The sequence below is a fragment of the Armigeres subalbatus genome, unplaced genomic scaffold, assembly GCF_024139115.2.
Source record: "Armigeres subalbatus isolate Guangzhou_Male unplaced genomic scaffold, GZ_Asu_2 Contig915, whole genome shotgun sequence".
NCBI lineage: Eukaryota > Metazoa > Arthropoda > Insecta > Diptera > Culicidae > Armigeres > Armigeres subalbatus.
In genome coordinates, this window is record NW_026943717.1 from 9,217 (window position 1) to 30,102 (window position 20,886).

Consider the following 20,886-nt stretch of genomic DNA (forward strand, 5'->3'; position numbering starts at 1 on the left):
CAGACTTAACATCCATAATATTATTTTGGTTTTATGTTGGTTTTATAGCACTCTTGTAGAGTAAATTATGGTCTTCAAGAGCGTTATAAAACTTTAAATGTTACTTGGGATGGCATGATAGGGTGAGCACACAAGTCAGATGGTATGATGGTATGACTCTGGGTGGGCACACAAATCAGACTCACATGGAGCGTTAGCGCGAAGTAAAAGCGTAGAGTGCAATGATTCGTCGTACTGCGGCGTTTTGGGTGAGCTGCTCCGGGATGTACAGCGGAGTTCAAATTCTTCAGGGGGCGCTTTGCTCTACGGCTGCTGACGGAACCTTAGAAGCGATGGGGTAGGGCCCATTCCGCCCTGGTGGATGGTGCTGATGGCGCTGGAGCTTGAACCGACTGGAGCTGTGTGGTTGTAACGGTGGGACGAATGGAATCGTCTCAACAGGGCGGTGATAATGATGGTTCACCTCGTTGACTTCAGGAACACGGTTCTTCTTTCGGAACGTTCCTTGGTAGGGAGCCTTCTTCCGGATTTTCAGGAACTCGGGGCCTCGCTTCCCGGGCAGCCCGCTTCGGTGGTCCGATGCTTGTCGCTGCACAGATGGCGCACTTGGGATCAGCTACCTCATTTTGTCGCACTCCGTCAGTTGGGTGGGGCTTGCCACACTTGCCATTGCAGCGCGGTTTCAGTTTCTTCCTTCATGCCCGAGGTTGAGACCAGTTGGTGCACTGCGTAACGTCGCGGTGCACTGGGCGATCATCGCTCCCCGTCAACGACGAGGGCATGGATTGATTATCTCAACCAGCTTCAGGTCATGGAAGCCAGGATTAAGTCTACAAGTGGACCAGATAAAGTTGGTCGGGATACCTTCTTGACTTGTCGTGATAAGCAATTTGTGCATGCATGACTGGCATTGGAGATCCGCTGCGCTCTCCAATTCCTGGATGAGCTCATTTCCATCCATGTCATGGGAGCCCTCTTATACGAAGCCTTGAGCGTCTTCGTGCCAGGAGGTCATAAGAATTTGGAACTGTATCTGTGGACCTCGAGGAACTCCACGACTGACGGCGATGGTCCGTGTTGGTGATCATAACCTTAACGCCTTCACTGCATTTTGAGCCGGAATTTGCCAGGCTTTTCGCGATCAATTCCTGGATTTTTGGTCGTCTGTTGCGCGGTCACCTCGTTAAAACCGGCGGGCACTTCTCCTTCCGTACCGGGTTGGCGAGTTTGTGGCAAGCTGCGACTGCTGGTTCTTGCGCTTCTTCGGCCCGGGATTGCGCCGGCGTCATGCCAAGCAAGCAACGGCGAGAACACGCTTATCTGCAAAAGCTGCTTGAGGGGTTACTCGCGCCTTACCCGCGCTTAGTGCTCACTTTACTCGCGACCGAATCTGGCCACAGAGTACTCCCATGACTGAGTCCGGGAGAAAATAACGCCAACGCGACGAAGCGAAAACGTAAACAGCAGAATGAACGAGAAAAACACTTGGAAAAAATGCGAGCAAAAAACACGTCCATGGGTGCTGCTGTCTCAACCGGAATGAAGGAACATCCTTGACACCTCGCTTTTATAATGGATTGCGTCACCTTGAAAGGAAAAATATAAAAAGAAGAAGAAACAAGCGTGATGACGCATGTGCCGATGCATTGATGCACATGTGTGTGTGTGGAGTGTTTGAACCGGTTTGGAACTCTTGGTGCCACGTGTGTAGCAGAGGATTGATTGGCAAAATAGGTGAATTTGGGGTTGGCAGTGCATGTTAGCGAACAATCAGAGTTTAAATGTTAGTTCATAATTCGGAAACCACCTAATTGACATTGTGTATTGACGCATTTGCCCAAAATAATACGCGGTGCTCCTCAGAAGAAAAGACGCACCGCACTTTTTGCTACCTATAATATACTATAATCTCATGAAGAGACAACATTGCGGCATTTCCTTGGATGCAGTTGAAGGCCCTATCAAAGCGACAGTGTGCCGCTCAAAGCGCACGTGAACCCAGTGAGTGCCAATTGGTATGGGGAGTGTTCCTACTTCGGTAGGGTATTGCGTGTGCTGCTTCAGCAGATTGCGAGTGATCTGCTTGTGTTTAGGCTGGAGTGTCATAGTGCGTCGCCACCTCGAAGCACAGCAGAAGTTTGAGTGTGGACTGCGCTTGCTGATGTAGGTGTGTCGTGGCGTAGTATCATTGATTGATCCCTATTGGTATTTCAGATTACGGCAGAATAGCAGTGGAAATGAAAAAAACATTGACCCGCTTATTTTATACATTTATTTGAGATGGTAGGAATATTTAAGATATACAGAGAAAGTGAAATCGAGCTCCGGCGCCGCTGGTACACTTTAAATAAACAATATTTTTTGTTACTGCTTCCTCACTACATTACTTTTATGTCATATTCAGTTAGAAATATCGTTACAATCTATATGATTAATTTCACTGTTTATGCAGGAAAAGAGCTCTGATTCCCTATAACGACTCTGCACAAATGCAGCAAGCGATGCTAATCGAGCCCCTATTCGTAGCGAGTAAGAAATAAACTAAAACGCAAATATTTCAGGAATCAACTAATTAGGGTGAAGCTCTTAGAAATTTTGACATAAAATAGGCAATTGTTTTTTTTTCGCTAGGAACACCTAATGCAGTGAAGAACAGGAAGATATCTGACTAAAGCCGCAAGTTCAGTTGTTTTATAATTTGAGGTTGAATACATCAGCATACTCGAACCAGTCTTCATCGATTGCTGTTCAACAAGTTCTTCTAATCAGAGCTTGTCCGGGAACCGGAACTTTTCTAGCCGCCTACGACGGATTTCCTACTCATTTTGAACTCTCTTCCGGCCTGGGACATTGCTTACTGCCATACTACCACCGCTGCTACTAAGCTATTAGCAGAGTTGCTTGGCACCGATTGTTGCCTGATCTGGGTGATAAGAAAACTACTGTTTGCTGGTATGCTCGGAAGAGGCTCTTTGTTGAATTTTGACAAGGAATCATCATCGCTGCCGAGATCTTCCAGTTTGGCAGTCGCTGCTCCCGTTGGAACGACTGATGGATTAGCACCAGTGAGTCACGGGTCGATTCAACAAAGGAAGCGTCCAAATCTGACACTGGGACTGGCTAGCTTGAAGTTTGACTTTGAAGAACTGTCGCGCTCTCTACAGGAGCAGTTGCCGAGAGGTAAACGAGTCCGCCATCGCAGTACTGATTCATAAGTGCCACTGATGCATCGAGCCAGGAGTTAAAATTCTTTGGAGATGCTATTGGAAAAAGAATATTAGTTATATTCAGTTAGCTGTCTCACACTGGTTACATACGCCAGTTGATTCGCTCTTCGACGTGATGACGTTCTGTTGCCTTTCCATGGTTCGTAGTTCTCCTCTTCAGTCAGGGTATCCAGGGCAAATTGGCACCGGTGGAAGGGGCATCGCGTAAAGTGAAGTCTTACCCATAAATGGAATCGGAGGAAGTACTAGTGGCAGCTTATATATTAATGGAACAGCTGCTTGTATTTGCCTGCATTCATGGTAAAGGTACTGTGGGACGAGAATAACTGAAACAACACGCTAGAAACGCAAAACTTTTGCTAAACTTAGTTAGACCGGCTGTGCACCAAGAACTACCCAGCGTTCTAGAAGCTGAACGATTGCAAAGAGTACAATACTGGAGGTGACAAGCTTTCAAAAATCAAATAAATGCTAAAGAAGGCCCAAGTTCAAGTTGATGAGGATGAGTACCGTGCAGTTCTTTAGCTTTCCATGCTACCATCTTCACAATTTTTATACAGCAGTGGATGCAGTACTAAAGTACTCCTACTAAAACGATACATGACGTACACAAGTACCGCAGAAGAACCCCCGACAATCATAGCGTAGTCTTACCAGATGGTATCCTTTGCGAGGACATGTTTTCTTTTTTCAGACAATGTTCTCCTGTTCTGCTTTAAGCCAAAAATGTCCTCCTTTTGACTTTACATTGGCCAAACAGCAGCCAACCAAAATTCATATACATATATTTAGAGTGAATGCATCTATCAGGCATTCTTATTACCATATCCTACAAGTCAACAGATTGCTCGGTTGCACACAACAGCAAGATTCCTAAAAACTTGTGGTGAATCGAAACGAAGTTCGCCGGAATTTTACTAAAGTTTATTTTTATTATTTCGTTTCTTATTGATGAGTTCCAACAATGAAATCAAATGATAATCCGCAAAATTCCGAAATAAATTTAAGCCATTACTCCAATTGATCGTCTGAATGATTCCGAGTCGGCAATTTGAAATAATTAGATTATTTTTCAATCGGTTTGATTTCTGCAGCATTGTGAAAGCGCTTAGACCCTATGTTGCCACCCAAAAAAGCTTCGGAATACTTCATTTAGACTTATCCAGTTTAGGATCCTTAGGATGCCCATGCAATTGTTTTCCAAACAAAGAAAGCTTCTGAAGCCAGGCAAAGCATCCACACGGAAGCAAGTTTCTGATTTTGAATGCAAACTTCTGAGATGGTTTTCTTTTTACTCTTTACCAGTAGGTACGATGTTTTAGAATAGAAATTCCTTTATTTTTTAGAAGACTTAGTGACCTTTCTCCATAGTGTTCTGGATCTTTCGGAAAAATACTTGGAGACGTTCCGGGGCTACCTAGTCACTTCATAGGCTCTAATCTATGTAGCCCTTAGATTTCTATACCAATGGTTAGGAAATGGTAACTATTAGGTAGCTAATTTAAAAAAGTGTCACTTTTCTGAACTTTCTGGAGCTTCCGGATAATCAACTACTACGTACACATAGGGTCAAAAGAAATGATCTTTGGCATGTTCAAAAAATATATCGATATTTTGAATCGATTTCTACATAACACAGGAACATGAAACTAAATTCGGCATGTAGAGGTTTTTGATGGCAAGACATGTTTGTATCATGCGTTGAAACCCCTCCCCGCTCTAGAAGCTCTAGAAGAAATGAAACAAAAATGTCTGCAGAATTCGAGAACTAATGAAGCAACTGAAATCTAATTTGGCATGTGGAGGTTTTTGGAGATAATAAATATTTCTATGATATTTCGTCTCCCCTCTTCGCTTTAGAAGGGGGGAGGGACTCCTATACAAATTATGCACATGTTTCTCTTGGGAACTAGTCAAACAAATGGGGCCAAATTTGGCATGTGGAGGTTTTTTGAGGTCAAGGAATGTTTCCTGTGATGGTTTGGAAACCCTCCCTGCTCTAGAAGTAGAGGAGGCTCTCTCATACAAATCGTAAAACAATTAAATCAGCTGCAATGTATCCTGTAATTTTGATTAAGGTGCTCATCCCATCCGATGCTTTTTCAGTTAACTTGCCCAAGTTCTATGAAAAGCGCACCAGCGTGTTTTTCTTGACTATGTTTATTTTCCCTAGCGTTCATCTTCACTTAGGGTCACTAAAGTGGATCAGCTCAAGCGATTGAGCGGCATGAGATGGATCTCATGTGCAGCCCATGGGTTTGTACATAACAACTCACCAGCAGAGCATAATTTAGAAGCGCATCACCTACTTTGCCCATACGAGAAAGCTAAATATGCGTCTCATGCACCACCAAGTTAAGCCAACATGCACAAAATTCCTGTCTATACAAATTATACATATGTTTCTCTCAGAACGTCAATCAAACAAATTGCGCAACAAATATGGCATGTGGAGGCTTTTGATGACAAGGAATGTTTTATGATGGTTTGAAACCCTCCTCGCGCTCTAGAAAGTTAGGGGGCTTCATACATAAACAAGCTGCAATGATTGCTTCTGAAATTACAATGTTCTGAAAACTCGGATGTGAATACGTACATTAAGTGGAAGATTATGATTTGAAAAATGTATTGGAGGTGAGTAGTACTTTCCTTCGATGGGACGAGAACCCACGGCTATTAGAACGCTAGAATAGTGGAATCACTGCTAGAAATTGAACTATGCGTCCAATTTGGGAATCTTTAGCTCATTCCGTAGCTGCTAAGTTGCGAAGGCCGACGGAAGTCTTTCGTAGCTTAGTTGGTTAACACTACCGTGATAAAATTACTAACGCGAACTACCGTGATCAGAAAATCATGGGAACTAAATTTTCAAACAGCTGGTTCTCAGCCATCTTTTGACCGATTTTCACAATTCTTTTACGGATGTCAGTTATGTTTCTAGGGATGCTCATTTTTTCCCTAGAGGGGCGTAAGGATGGTTTTTCCAAATTATAGTAAAAAATAAATTACTACTAATAAACTACGAAAACCCGTGCCAATGGAAACCCGACATGTCCATGCCAGATCGTAGAGGCCATATGGACGATATTTCACTCATTTTTGCCTAAACCAGATGTTCTAGGCTTTCCAATGTGTTCTGGAGTTTGGGTCAATTGGTCTACCAAGTCAACTGCGCTCGATAGCTATCCGAAATCGACCATTCATGTCCAGAACCAAGCCCTGTAGAAAGCCCACGCGCTATGATTTCTGGCAGCTCAGATATGCCCGAAACCAGGATCTTCTAGACTCTCCAAACTGTTCTGGAATTTGGATAAATTCGTCCTACTGTCAAGTCAACTGCGGTCGATAGCCATCCGAAATCGACCAGTCATGTCCTATAAAGAATCGTGAAACCCCGCGTATTTGCAGCTCAGATATACCCAAACCAGATGTTCTCTCCAAACTGTTCTGGAGTTTGTATCAAATGGTCTACCAAGTCAATTGCGCTCGATAGCGCTATCTGAAATCAACGAATCGAAACCCCATAAAAAGATCTTTAGAGCCCACTGAGTATGATTTGCAACTCTAGGATCTCCAATCTGTTCCTGGAGTTTGGACCAATTGGTCTACCAGGTCAACTACGCTTGATAATATCTGAAATCCGACCAGTCAATGCCGATAAAAGTTCGTAATTTGCCATGCCATTTGATTCTTTGTGTCTCCTAACTGTTCTAAAAGTTTGAATAAATTTGTACTACCAGATTAACCAGATCATTAAACGGAGGAAATCAAAAGGATTTTCAGCGCCAATTCTGTAGAAACTTTCTGCAGAATTCTAGGAAAAAAATGCCGTGTGAATTCCGCAGGAAACTTCTGGAAGTATTCCAGAAGAAACTTTCGGAGGAACTACCGGAGGATTTCCTGGAGAAACTTTTGGATGAAATTCCTTGGAAGGAACTTCCGGAGAGAATTCCTGGAGGAACTTCCGGAGAAATTCACTGGAGGAACTTCAGGAGGAATTCCTGGAGGAGCTCTGGAGGGAATTCCTGGAGTGAACTTCCGGAGGGAATCCTGGAGAACTCAGAGGAATTCCTGGAGGAACTTCCGGAGGAATTCCTGGAGGAGACTTCCAGAGGAATTCCTGGAGGAACTTCCGGAGGAATTCCCTGGAGAACTTCCGGAGGAATTCCTGGAAGAACTTCAGGATGCATTCCTGGAGGAACTTCCGGAGTGAATTCCTTGGAAGAGAACTTCGGAGGAATTCCTGAGGAACTTCCGGAAGAATTCCTGGAGGAATATCCGAAGGAACTCCTGAGGAACTTTCAGAGGAACTCCTGAGGAACCTTCGGAGGAATTCCTGAGGAACTTCAGGATGAATTCCTGGAGGAACTTCCGGAGGAATTCCTGGAGGAACTTCCGAGGGAATTCCTGGAGGAACTTCCTGGAGGAATTCCTGGAGTGAACTTCTCCAGAGAGTGAGATTCCTGGAGGAACTTCCGGAGGAATTCCTGGAAGAGACTTCCGGAGGAATTCCTGAGAGTGAACTTCCGGAGGAATTCCCTGGAGAGGAACTTCCGGAGGAATTGTGCAAGTGGCTTCCTGATAAATTACTGGAGGAACTTCCGGAGGAATTGCTGATGAAACTTCCGGAGGAATTGATGAAGGAACTTCCGAAGGAATTGCTGAAGGAACTTCCGGAAAAATTGCTGATGGAACTTTAGTAAGAATTTCTGAAGGAACTTCCGGTGGAATTGCTGGAAGAACTTCCGGAGGAATTGCTGAAAGAACTTCCGGAGGAATGCCTGGGAGAACATCGGGAGGAGTTCCTGGAGGAACTTCTGTAGGAATTTTTGGAGGAACTTCCGGAGGAATTCCTAAAGGAACTTCCAAAATAATTCCTAAAGGAACTTCCTTAGAAACTACTGGAGGAGCTTCCGGAGGAATTCCTGGTGGAAATTCCGGAGGAATTCCTAGAGTAACTCAGGTTTCAGAGTGGCTTTCAGCCGTAAATAATAGCGTTGACAAGTTTATTTCATCGCTGACGCTTCGATCCGGGGATGGGATGTAATCACCCATTCCTGGAGGAACTTCCGGAGAAATTGTTGGAAGAACTTCCGGAGGAAATCCCGGATGAACTCTTAGAGGAACTTCCGGAGGAATTTCCAGAGGAATTTGCATGAAGCTCATCTGCACTGAGCTTCGAGTGAAGAATAGGTTCACAATAGTTTTTGATGAACCGAAGAATACTCTAGTTTAGAGAAAAGCTTCAAATGGAGGGAATATCAAACGCATGGGCGCTCTACAGACCATTGATATGGCATACATGACTCGATTGATCCTCGCCTTTTGGTGTACTCTTCAAAGATTAGTGTCATGGTTCAGTTCCTATCCTCATCATGAACGAGTTTTGCCCAGGTCAAGAGCTACCTCGCAACAACAAGTATTTCATCAGCGTTCTCCAATAAATCTGGAGTCCCGCAAGGCAAGTAATCTGGGACCAAGTATTGTTCATGCTCTTCTTCCAACGATGTCGCGTTGCTTTTAGGGAGCTGATTTACCAAACTAACGTGTAATGTACTGACGATTTAAAGCTGTATCTTGTTGTGAAATCTGTTGAGGATTGTTGGCGTCTACGTAAAGCTCCTTCTAGATCAGTTTTCCGAGTGGTGCCATAAAAACAAGCTTGTAATCCATGTTCCCAAATGTAGTGTCATCACGTTCCATCAAATTTTAAATCCCATCCGCTTCGACTACAATATCGCAGGTGAAATTTTGGCAAGAGTTAACCATGTATGTGTGTGCCAACCTGGGCGTTTGATTTACAGCGTTCAACCTGATCGTGTCACAAGCCACTCGAAGACTAGGTTTTGTATTCAAAAATATCCAAAAGATTTTAATGACTGGCACTGTTTAAAAGCATTATACTGCTCACTCGTCCGCCCGATCCTTGAGGAAGTGCTTCTGTTGTTTGGCTACCCATCCGTTCATCAAGTTTCGCAGTTCCGAATTGAACGTGATATGAAGCGCTTCATCTGCCAAGCTGCTGCGAGATTTCAAGTTACCTTGGCGAGACCCTGATGCAAATTTAAGCCCCTTATCCGGAGCAGACATGTCGACTACTGGGAATCGATCACATTACAACGCCGGATAGAAATATGACAGTATGCGTTGCTTCTTGCTAAGCTGATAAAAATGCGGTGAGATCGGGATGCCCCAGGACTCCGATCGATGCTAAGCGCCCGTATACTGAGTAGAAATTTTATGCGGCATTCGTTACATTGCTTGTGCCCAGTTTCCACAGGACATCATTCGGATATAACGAACCGATGAGACGCTTGCATACAGAACGAGAAGACCTCTTGAGTTCAATGAGCCTTCCAGTGTTTTTTCCGGAAATAGATTAAGAAGATCAAATGTATTTTATAAAAGGAAGTTGTCCATGTAGACTTAAAGAATCCTGATGGACATAAGAAAATAAAATAAATAAATCTCAGGATATTTCTTATTGAGTACAGTTGATCTGGTAGACTGTCAATTCGATACGAACTTACCAGAACAGATTGGAGCTTCTAGGGTATCTGATTGTGCGTATATCTCAAATTACCTAAATCTTTATGCGTGAAATCTTCGGTTAAAAGTATGGACTTGATTTCTTGATTTGAGGACAGTTGACGCGCACAGTTGTAACTTGGTAGACTCAATTGATCTAAAACTGCCAGAACAGTTTGGAAAACATAGAACAATTCAGTTACGTGATATAACTGAGTCGCATATTATACGCATTGGGCTCTACGGACTTAGGCATGGACATGACTGGCTTGATTTCGGATAGTTATTGATCGCAGTTGACTTCATAGACCAAATAATCTAAACCTCCAGAACAGATGATAGAGCCAAGAACATCTGGTTTGGGTGCCAAGCTGAAGCTGAAAAATCATACGCATGGGCTCTACGGGCTTATATGGGCATGACAGGTCGATTTAAAATAGCTATCAAGTGCAGTTGACATGGTAGACCATTTGATTCAAACTCCAGAACAGTTTAAGAGCCTAGAACATTTGGTTTGGATATATCTGAGCTGCAAATCAGCGTACGCGTGGGCTTCTACAAGATTATATGGACACTTGACTGGTCGATTTCGGATAAGCTATCAAGCGCAATTGACTCTAGAGACCAATTTATCCAAACTCAAGAACAGCTTGGAGAACCTAGAACTTATCCGGTTTTAAGTAAAACTTCAAGTGAAATATCGTTCATATGGCCTCTACGAACTGGGCATGAAGATACCAGGTTTACAAAGGCTTCTGGTTTTCAAGTAGTTTTCTTTGGCAAATTCTACATATCATCTTTCGCCAGTTATAGCTCACCATTTTGGAGTCCGCTAGGGATGTCCAGAAGAAACAATATTGTCTCACACACAGTAAAGTCAATGATAGAATAGTGTTATAAAACATTTTTGAAACCTGTAAGTGTTGTTCACATTAGAAATATGTCACGTAAATAAAATTTTTACTATAATTTGGAAAAACTTCATCCTTACTCCACGCCCTCTAGTGGAAAAATGGAGCATCCTATTGAAACATCACTCACCAGTGCAGTGAAACTAGATGAGATGGGTAAGACATCTGTAAAAGAATTGTGCGAAATCGGTCAAAAGACGGCTGAGAACCAGCTGTTTGAAAATTTAGTGCCCATGATTTTCTGATCACGATATTCGGCGTGTTAAAGCACCAGTCTAGCGTACTGAGGGTCGTGGGTTTGAGTCCCATCGAAGCGAAGAAGTAGTTTAACAATAGCCATTTTCTCAAATCCATAATCTTCCATAGGAATAAATCCATTATTTACTGTCAACTTGCCAAAATTGGCCATTTTTCAACCACTCCATCCTCCTATCATTACCACTCCCCTTTTTGTATAGAACATTCAAAATTTGTTATGGACTGCCACACTTCGGACAAATCCCTCCCTTCTAATCGTTAAGTAATTTATGGATGATCCCATATTCCCATCTGAGTTTTCAGATCATTGTAAATTATTGTCCAAGACTGATGGTCTAATATCCTGAAAATAGGCAATTAACTTTGATTGAACTGATTAATTTCTGTATAACTCGAGAGTTAATCAAGCTTTATGGAATCTAATATGACATGTAAAAAAAGAAGTTTTGACGTTTGCTTCTGCCAAATGATATCGCATCGCAGAGCAAACATTAAAACTTAAATTGTGAATACAAAATAGATGTTTATGCTAACTAATTAATTTTAAACAGAGACGAAGTTACGTGTCTGCTAATGGAAAATAAAACAGTTGAACTTTAAGAACAGACTTGTGTTCAAACGAAGAGCCAATGCATCAACTAACTTTATAAAATGGAAAAATCTTCTTGATATTTAATATCCAAGCTCTATCTGGATTACAGATATGCAGATCGCATGAGAGGATTCTCTTAAATCGACTTCCCTCTTTGAAATAAAGTGAGCGACAGCTGATTTCTTTGTGGTTTTATCACCCCAGAACGATAGAAAACAATGCGAACTTGCATTCTGAGGTGATAAAACTGTAAAGAACTCCTCTGTTTGCTGCCATTTATTCAAATGAGGGGTAGTCGACGAAGAGAATTCTCTCTTGCGACATTCGCCCTTTTACCAGATAGAGCTTGATATGTTGCTGAAATTATGACAAATGACCATTAGGTCAAACGACTATTAGGTCAACCGGCAATCAGACCAAACAACTTTATGCCGAACGACCATTATGCCAAACTACTTTTTATGCTAAACGGCATTTGGCCAAACGACCTACAGCAATTATATATGTAGGTTAGTAAAGACATCAAAAAAACACTATACACCCAGGTTTTTTTTACACGGTTTGGTTTTGGTCGTTTAAGACCTTCAGGGTCAATGAAGCAATGAGTTAATCTACCAAAAATTCCCCCAAAAAATCAAAAGAAAATTCAGAGGTATTTGAAAAGCTGTAAAGTTCAGGTTAACTATAGAAATTAATAATTTCCAACCGCGTAAAAAACCTGGGTGTAGCAATATCGCGATAATATCGGGAACTTGAGAATTATATAAATTAAACCATTTTACAAACTTACTATTCGGTTGAACTGGTCCCGTTGCGGCGCCTGTGAGGCAGTTCGATTCCCTTCGTTCGCGGCTGGTATTGTGCTTCATTCTTTGCCTACCACTTGCCACTGGATTGGGTATCAGCCGGTCGTGACAAATCGTGCAGAATATTTTAGCCGGCACGTTGGACAAGTTTGCTGCCGCTGGAACCACGATCGCAAAGCATGTAATTTATGGAAAATATGTAATACAAGGAAGTTTCTTTCGAATTGCCTTAATCATCTTCGCGACGATAATTATGGTATGTTATCGGAAAGTTGCAATTCCTCTCGAGTAAGTGTCAGGGTAAAGTGGTGTTCATGTTGCGAATAGCTCTTTTCACGATCGGGATCACGTCGTTGAGAGCTTTTGCAGAAATTTCTAATAAGTTAGAGAGCCAAATTAGTAAGTTCTCATAAAAGCAAAAGAAATTTGATAATTTTACCTCATTGTGCAGTACATTGGTCGGAATGCAAATAAGGGAAGCGTGTAGATCTTTTACCATTAAAATAACAAAGATAAATATGCCACAGCACGACACGGAATGAATCCAAATAATGAGTTCTGTGTAGAGTAAGAATACTGCTTTTGTTCTCCATGGAGTATCGGAGGCGCAACTCTGCAGCGTGGAACAGTGTACTTGATAGCTGCTGTTAGTACCATAGTCATTAAAATGAGCATACTCGAAGCCAAATACCAATTGGACGGTGGCTCCTTTAGCAATTATGGACTTGTATGCGGCTGAAATAGCTGATAATAGTCCAGGACACTGAGACACAACAACAATCCGGCTACTCATGGTGAAATATCTATCCAATCACGGGACTTTCGTTCCGATCCTGTAAAAACTGGTAAGTGATGAATTTTGTATTGAGAATTCAAATGTAATAGCTCTTATATATATAAAATTACTTTTGCACAGCTGTAGTCCTTCAAGTACCAAATAAGTATATAAAACTACTCACATAATCAACACGATCTTCAGCAAGCCAATGGAACGACTTCAGAACAGTAACACAGTGAATAATGCAACGAACTTTGGGAGTTGAAGTCATCTCGGAAAACAGTGAAAAGCAAGACGGGTTTTCAGTCAGCATATCGCCGTACCAAAAATCGCTCTCCATCAGATGCTCCAAATTCGGCGGCTCGTAGTGTAACACCCAGGAGAAAACTTTCTTCGGCTTAATTTTCCCAACATCAGGAACCAATACCTGAATGATTGAATTATAGATGACCTGCTGAGGAAGCAAATGTAACATTTATTTCATTAGATTATTGAAGATGTTATCAAATCAATGATACGGACACTTATACTATGTTCGGCACTTCGACCCTGAAAAACATATTATTCAAAATTACTCGACAAAAGAAAGCTCATGTTATAATTCACTGCAGAGATTTGGACTTCACCTTTACTGACTAATGTACAATACAATTTCTGTTTTGAGCATTTATTTAAATATAACGATTGTAATAAGATTAACTTTTAGGAAAAAGCATTTATCCAAAACCCTATATTTTTGCTAAGGATTGCTGATAACTGACTGACAGCTGATAAATCACAAGAGTTGCAAAAACTCCTTGCGGTTTTGTTGATAAATTCGTCGATAGTTGACTTTTAACAACTTATTTTGTTTCACCTGAAAGCGCTCCCCATGGGACTTCGCACAATCACGCTATAGGGGAAGGAGGGGCAATATGCCCTAGCTAAGCATAGACTGCTTTTATGCCTTAGCTATATCGATTTTCATGGGTGTTTCACTACCCCACGCAACAGTTAAACAATGTATAGCTAACTGAGAGCCCATATTCAAATTAAGAAAAATCTCAATCATATTGATAATATTCACATTTCAAAAAAAGAAAGTGGTGATATTTCGTTGCCCGGAAAACTCTATGAGGGCAAAACGCTTTTACTTTGAAATAGCCAGCAGCTCTTAGAGAACAACGTACCACGCGTTCAGCGCATCAGCATTCTGGTATGGACAGTGCACTTGGAGACGCCGAGGTACATTGTAAGGAGTAGTCCTCCATCAGGCGTTTTGCCTCGCCATGAAAATACATTTCATTAAAATGCCGGGAAATTTTGAGTTTTCAATACAATTCCTATCTATGTATGTTGACACTTTTTCGCCTAACCTACCAAATTCCATCGTCTAGTTTTATTAAGGCTATCTCAAACATGATAAAATATAAGTGAATACCCGAAATTCGCTTTTAATTGCCCTTTGAAGGCAGGAAAGAAAGAGCTGAGAGGCGTTTCAGGGCCTCTTCCTACACTGCCCATAAATTCATGTCATGTTATCATGTCGTCATGTTTTGTGATTTCCTATCTACATGGGACTGTTATGAATTTATGGGCAGTTAACAGAGTGAGACATAAATTTATGGCAGAAACTCTGATTTGTGCAATTTGCACAACATGTGAAATATTTAATTCGAAAATGTAGGTATACCACTTCCTTCGTGTGGGGTTTAATCCCACTCATTGCTAAGGTCAAAGAAGAGGCCGAATTTTATCAGAAATGGGGGCAACAGAGGCCAAAACAGATTTCAGGAGCTCTTAGGAACAAAACAGTGTGATTTTTTGGTACATAAGGATTTATGAGCACTGTGAATTTTCTGGAGAGGGTCTAGCGGAACTGCGGAAGCGGGTCTGCCACCCCACGCTGTATTCACCCGGATTGGGTCTCAGTAGATTGGAAGCGTTGACGTATGAGCACGAGGGACCTCGAAAAAGATATACGGTGTCGAGGCTGGCAGGGCGCAAAGGAAAAACACTGGAAACCGAGTTCTTGATAGCTTTGTGTATTGAGCTTCAACTATAATTAAGATCGGAAACATGAAGTATAATATTTCACAGTAAGTATTCAATAATTACTCTCACCAATTCGGTGGGCCTATATATCTTGCTGCACCTGCAAAGTACACACACTAAACCTCTACTTCTAGTGGCCTAAAATTCCAGTTAATTAAAATTATCTGATATTATCTTCATTTTAATATTATTTTCTCACTTTTCTTTTCAGGATTTGTCGGAAGGACTCTACTGGACCACAGACTGGACAGACTGCGACGATGGATTTCACTTGCTTATGACTGCGGATAAAAATAATAAATGTATGTGGATGAGCTTTGACCTGACTCAACTCAACCTCACTTCCTTGCGACTACAATCATGGCAACTGGTCGCCAAAGGTATAATCCTACCGAACTAATCAACTTAATCGGTGGAAAATCGAATCGAGCACTACACGCTTAATTTTCTGAACCGTATTTTAATTTTCAAATTCTCTTAACCAAATTCACTGTTTTCTTAAATCGTAAACGTCTCACTGCTGCTTCAACGTAGCTGGAATGCTGGCGAAAGAATGACCGGAAGAGCCTGATGACAGCTTATCAAACGCGATCGATGTTGGCATTCCCACCAGCGTCGACGCGGGCGCTTCGGCAGCTGACGTGGCGCTTTGACAGGCTGACGCGAAGTGCTCCTTCCAGATTCGGTCTGTTGGGCAAGGTTGCCCATCTTGACGGCTTCTGCGTTAACAGTCTCCCCGGTGTGGTCCGGAAGTTACTCCGGAGTCTCACGATGATCCTTGAGGTCAAGCAGGGCTAACCGCCCGAGACCAAACCCGCACCACGCTCTTTTTGTCCAATCCCCTGGCCACGACGGCCTGGACGATGCTCTGACCATCCGGATTCGAGATCATGCGAAGGTGATTTCGTCCCTCGTTCCCCATCCGTTTTCGCTTCTGGTCGGTTCTGCGACCATCACCAGATCTCTCCTGGTTCCTAGCGAACGAGTTTCATCGAACCACTTCTGCGGCTGTCGGCGGATCACCGGCAAATATTCGACCAACCAACGTCTCCAGAGAAAACATCCAGCTGACGCTGGATTAGTTCCCAGTGATCTCCCCAGGATTTCTTTCGGCGGACTAGTTCACTTTGGCTGGAACCCAGACGCTAGTATCGTTGCTTCGTTGATCTCTTCGTTGTGGATCACCCTGCTTAAAAGCTCAACACCAAAAAGTGATTCGGTGTAGAGTGCCTCCGACTCCTCAGACTCTGGCGGCAGATACGTCAGGAGGCCTCGAGTTCATAGCCATACGTTCAAAGCCTCCACGACCAGTGTCTGCAGCCCCTCGTCATCGAGTTTCTCACTCGAGCATTACCTGCCTCAGTCATAGCGCGTTTTACTGACTTCACCAGGCGTTCCCATGCGCATCCTCCCCATGCGGTGCTCCTGGCGGAATGAAGTTCCACGGTTTAGTATTGGTACTAGTGAAGGTGTCGGGGACGGTCCCTGGCTAATCTGATGTCATGCAGCACTCGGTCAGCACCGCCTTGGAAGTTTGTTCCGTTGTCACTGAAGAAGAATTCCTGGCGGGTGGGCCTCGGCGACCCACGAATCGGCGGACGCAGGAAATACAGGATTCGGTTGACCCGAATTAGTGTGCCTATGCGACTTCGAGATGGACGGCACGTACTGTTAAACAGGTGAACAATGCGACCCAGCGTTTGACGTTTGATCTTAACCAGCTTGACCAGCAGCGGCCCGAAATGAGTCCACCCCTGTGTAGGTGAAGGCCCGTTCATGGTGAGCCAGGCGAGCAGGTGGAAGCGGCGCCGTATTGGCTGGAACTGCTGGTTTCGCTCCGGCGGATGCTTGCAGAACGTACATTCACGGCTTGCACGCTTTTTGACCGCCACTAACCGCAGTGCTTAGCCCAAATGCTGCTACGGCTGGCGGATCTACAGTTAACCACCGTTTCTGTTATTTCCGCCGACGGTATCGCTTCCATGGTATCGACGAACGAGAAGTTCCGTGATATGATGATTTCTCGGCAGTATAATTGGATGACACGTTGTAGCCGTGATGTCTGCAGCTGCTCCAGAATCCGGCCACGTCTGGCACGTAGCAACCCGTTGTCGTCCATAATCGGCAATAATCGGTAGATGGAGCTGTAGTTTCCCGATAGCCTCCTGCCCGGTTTCGTTCAGGTAACCTTGTTTGGACAGTGCAGCGATTCCTCATCAGGGTAGGAGTCGTACTGCACTAAACTTGCAGTATCGTGGTTTTCTGCTGCTCGGAAGTTCAGACTGCTGAAGTTGCTCCTGTGTATTTCGGGTGCATCTTGGTCGTATTGCGTACGAATCGGAGAGCCGAATACGGTTGCTCGTAGTAGCCGATCCCAAGAAGAGAATCGGTCGAAGCTCAATCACCGCAGCTCCGAATGAACAGTGGTGCAGAATCGATGCCCGCATCTCCTCGGTAGTAACCATCACCGGCTCTTTTGGATGAGGCCACTCTTCCTCCGGTAGGCGCAGGAAGTCCGGACCATGGAACCACTTACTGTTTGGAGTCGAAGTACGGACCGCTGCCCCATTTGGTGATCGCTTCATCACTGCTGGGTTTGACGGTTTGGTATGGCACCCATCGCCATTCTGCTTGCCGTGGTATGCTCCCCAGAATCTCTCCTACTCTGAAGGACAACAGAATTGGTCGGTAGCTCCTAGGGTCTAAAGCCATGCATCCAGGCCAGGGCTGTTCCTGGAGATCCGTCCAAAACACCATCTTGGATACAGGAATACCGTGTGATTTTCTCGGACGAACTTCGATAACGTGCGCCTTAAAGACACAGCCTTGTATATGGTTCTAGTCTGGAAATAGACCACGGCTTTAGCGGAGCAACTTTGGATTTGGCAGCAGTTAAGCAGCACCAGCGGACCCATTTCTGAACTAATAGTGCGCAGATAGATCGCACAAGAGTACGCTACCTCGCTATGCGTCGACGAACCACATGGAGCTCGGAGCGGGTTGTGATAGGTCTTATGAAGTTCGCATGGTGGAAATAACATTCTAGGGAATACTTGCACCCGGAGATGTACTCAATCATCTGCACTTACCATACCATTCCGCAAATACGTTTGTGCTGACTTGTTCGGGGTCCCATTGATTGCCTTCTCTCAAATGTCTTGGATAAGAACTTTGCCATGTGATGAGGAACAGTGAGAGCAATCCCAATGGATCAAATAGAGTCATCACGCATCGTGGCCCTGCCTCTTTGTCAGCCGCGTATTGTTGAATCGATGACTGGTTTCTACACTCATCTGGGTGGAAAAGCTCCAGCTCGTCGGTTGAAGGACTCCATAGCATTCCGAGCACTCTCTCTGCCATTCACTCCGTCAACGAAGTTTCCGGTTGCTTTTTCGGCTGCAAGTACAGAACTTATTTTCGTCATTCCTAGCATAGTGCTTACTGTTCGACCATAAGTTGTGCAATTCGAACCCTCCGTTGCCGTGTACGTGTCGTACCTCACGTGCCACTTTTATACTTCCTCTTCCGTGCTGAAACTCGCTTGAATAATCTTGTCAACGTAGTGGTCGACTGATAATCAACTTTTACCGCTTCCGGATGCAACTCTCATTGTTGCTCAGCGTTCCTGTTTTAACGAACTGTGCTGATGTTGATGAACAAGTACTGCCGAATATGGCCCAACGTCCATCAGGTATACTGTGGGCTTCTCAGACGGGTTGTCTCGCCACAGGAAGCGTTGGGGAGTTTCATCATGCTTTTTCGGATTCGGATCTGGTGGAAACATCTCCTGGATATCCGAACTGGCTACCACCCCGTACAGTCCGGAAACGGAAAAGAATCGCGGGAAGAGAAGGGAGTTGATCTGGTCGCGCTTTGAGGAGTGCACTGTTGGGCGATACGCCGTCGACCTTAGCCACCAGCGTCCGAAATAACGCGGACTTTCCCCAGTTTCTTTGGGTTCATCACCGGCACTCCGACTGGGAGGTGCCATACTTCTCCTTGGATCCGCTGCTTCCATTTCTTCGCTTTCGTAACGCCTTGTGCGCGTATCCTTTTACTGCGTATTCAGCATGTTGCTTCAGTACAGATTCTCCTTCAATTGCCGTCTGTCACGATCCATCCTGCAGCTCTAGACATTCCAGCCGACGCACTGCCATGTAATAGCTGTTCAGAACTCTACGTGGTCTTCTTTCCAGAAGATTAGGTCCCGTTTCGAAGCGGTTTCCAACACGGTAAGTTGTGAAGCTCTCCATTATGGATTAGCGCCCGTTCGTCTTCCTGCTTCCATCAGGATTGCGCAACTGTCGGACATACTCCTGCTCCTTCAATGGCGAAGAAGTCTTTCACCGCCTCGTGAAGTGCTTTCATCACAGGAACATTCGGATAGATGTGGAAACTGTATGAATCTTGTTTACTGCTTTCATAGGGACCGTAGACGCACCAACTCTAGTCTTCCGGTTTTCACCTGCCACCGGCGCCGTCCCATCTTCTCCTTCTGTTGCTTTCAATGGTAGCGCCCAGCCGCAAAATTATCGATCCCGATAAGAATCTTCGGAACAGCGTTCTTGTAGCTGCTGACAGGAATGCCCGTTAGTGCTTGTGCTGCTTAACTGCCGCATCCACTTCTGGAAACTTTGGCAGGGGAAGGCCCAGGTTCTATTTTACGGTGCGCGCGTTTGGCAATTTTGTGCCGCTTGTCCTGCCCTAGTCCATTATCTCTCGGCGGTGACTCTGTTGGGAACCCTTCTACTCTACGCGTGAAGTATTCCCAGTCCAACGGAAGGCATAGGGGAGAGGGAGTGCCTTTTTAGTCCCAGCGAAGTAATCAAGTCACTTTCCCTGGCCAATGTCAGATCCGATCCTCGTCAAGAAGGCCGAACGTGTTGATCGAACTGTTCTCCCGTAAAGAGTGACGGGAATGATTCAGAACAACGTCCGAGGAACTCAGGTGCCGATGGGTGTGGTTTTCACCGACTTGAACGGTGGATTCTGATGAAGCTTTGGTGGGCCTCCTGAATGAGTGGAGAAGCGGATGATGACGGTACTGGCAGCCATTGATGTCGCAAGCACTTTCTGCCTCGGCACGCGTCGTCAATGGCTGAATAGACAGTTTTGACGCCAGACTCAAGCGCACGGACTCGTCTCCAACGATCATCGACTGGTCAACTGTTTGAACGCGTTACAATCTTCGTACTTCCGTGGCCGCTCTTGTTGCAGCAGTTCAGAGCAGCGAATTGAACTGCTTCGCCTTCATTCTGTCGGTTTGATCACCTCGATGAACGAGGCATTGACGCGACGTAGAGTTCAATCCTTCAAAGAAGTAACGATTTATTGTCAAAATTTTAACAGGATGAAAAGTGCCTGTAAAATTAATGAAATTTACAAACAGGTAGCATCTTGTGATTATAACTTCATTTAAGGAACTGAGACCAGATTGGGATTCTGAGTGGCAGATAATGAAGAAGTGCTTGGGAATCGCTACAATGTTTTAGAGATGATCGCGATAAATCAACTATCTAATAAAGAGAATCTGGTGGAGAAGAATGGCTGGAGTCGCTGCTAGCACAGATTAGCAGAGGCCGAAGAAATTGAATCAGTTAAATGGAAGAATTTGATCGTATTTGGATCAAGTCTACTATTAGGAAACCAAGTACATATTTTTGACGTTATTATACTTTTCTCCTCCTGAACATGCAAAAAGGAGTCATATGAAAATTTCTTTCACTATTGCTGAAGAAATCGTATCAAAATT

General features: G+C 44.1%; 1 pseudogene; it reads right to left on the reverse strand.

Moving 5' to 3' along the window:
- Positions 1 to 12,573: 12,573 nt before the first annotated feature.
- LOC134204811 (E3 ubiquitin-protein ligase HRD1-like) overlaps positions 12,574 to 20,886 on the reverse strand; it is a 30,774-nt pseudogene continuing 22,461 nt past the window's right edge.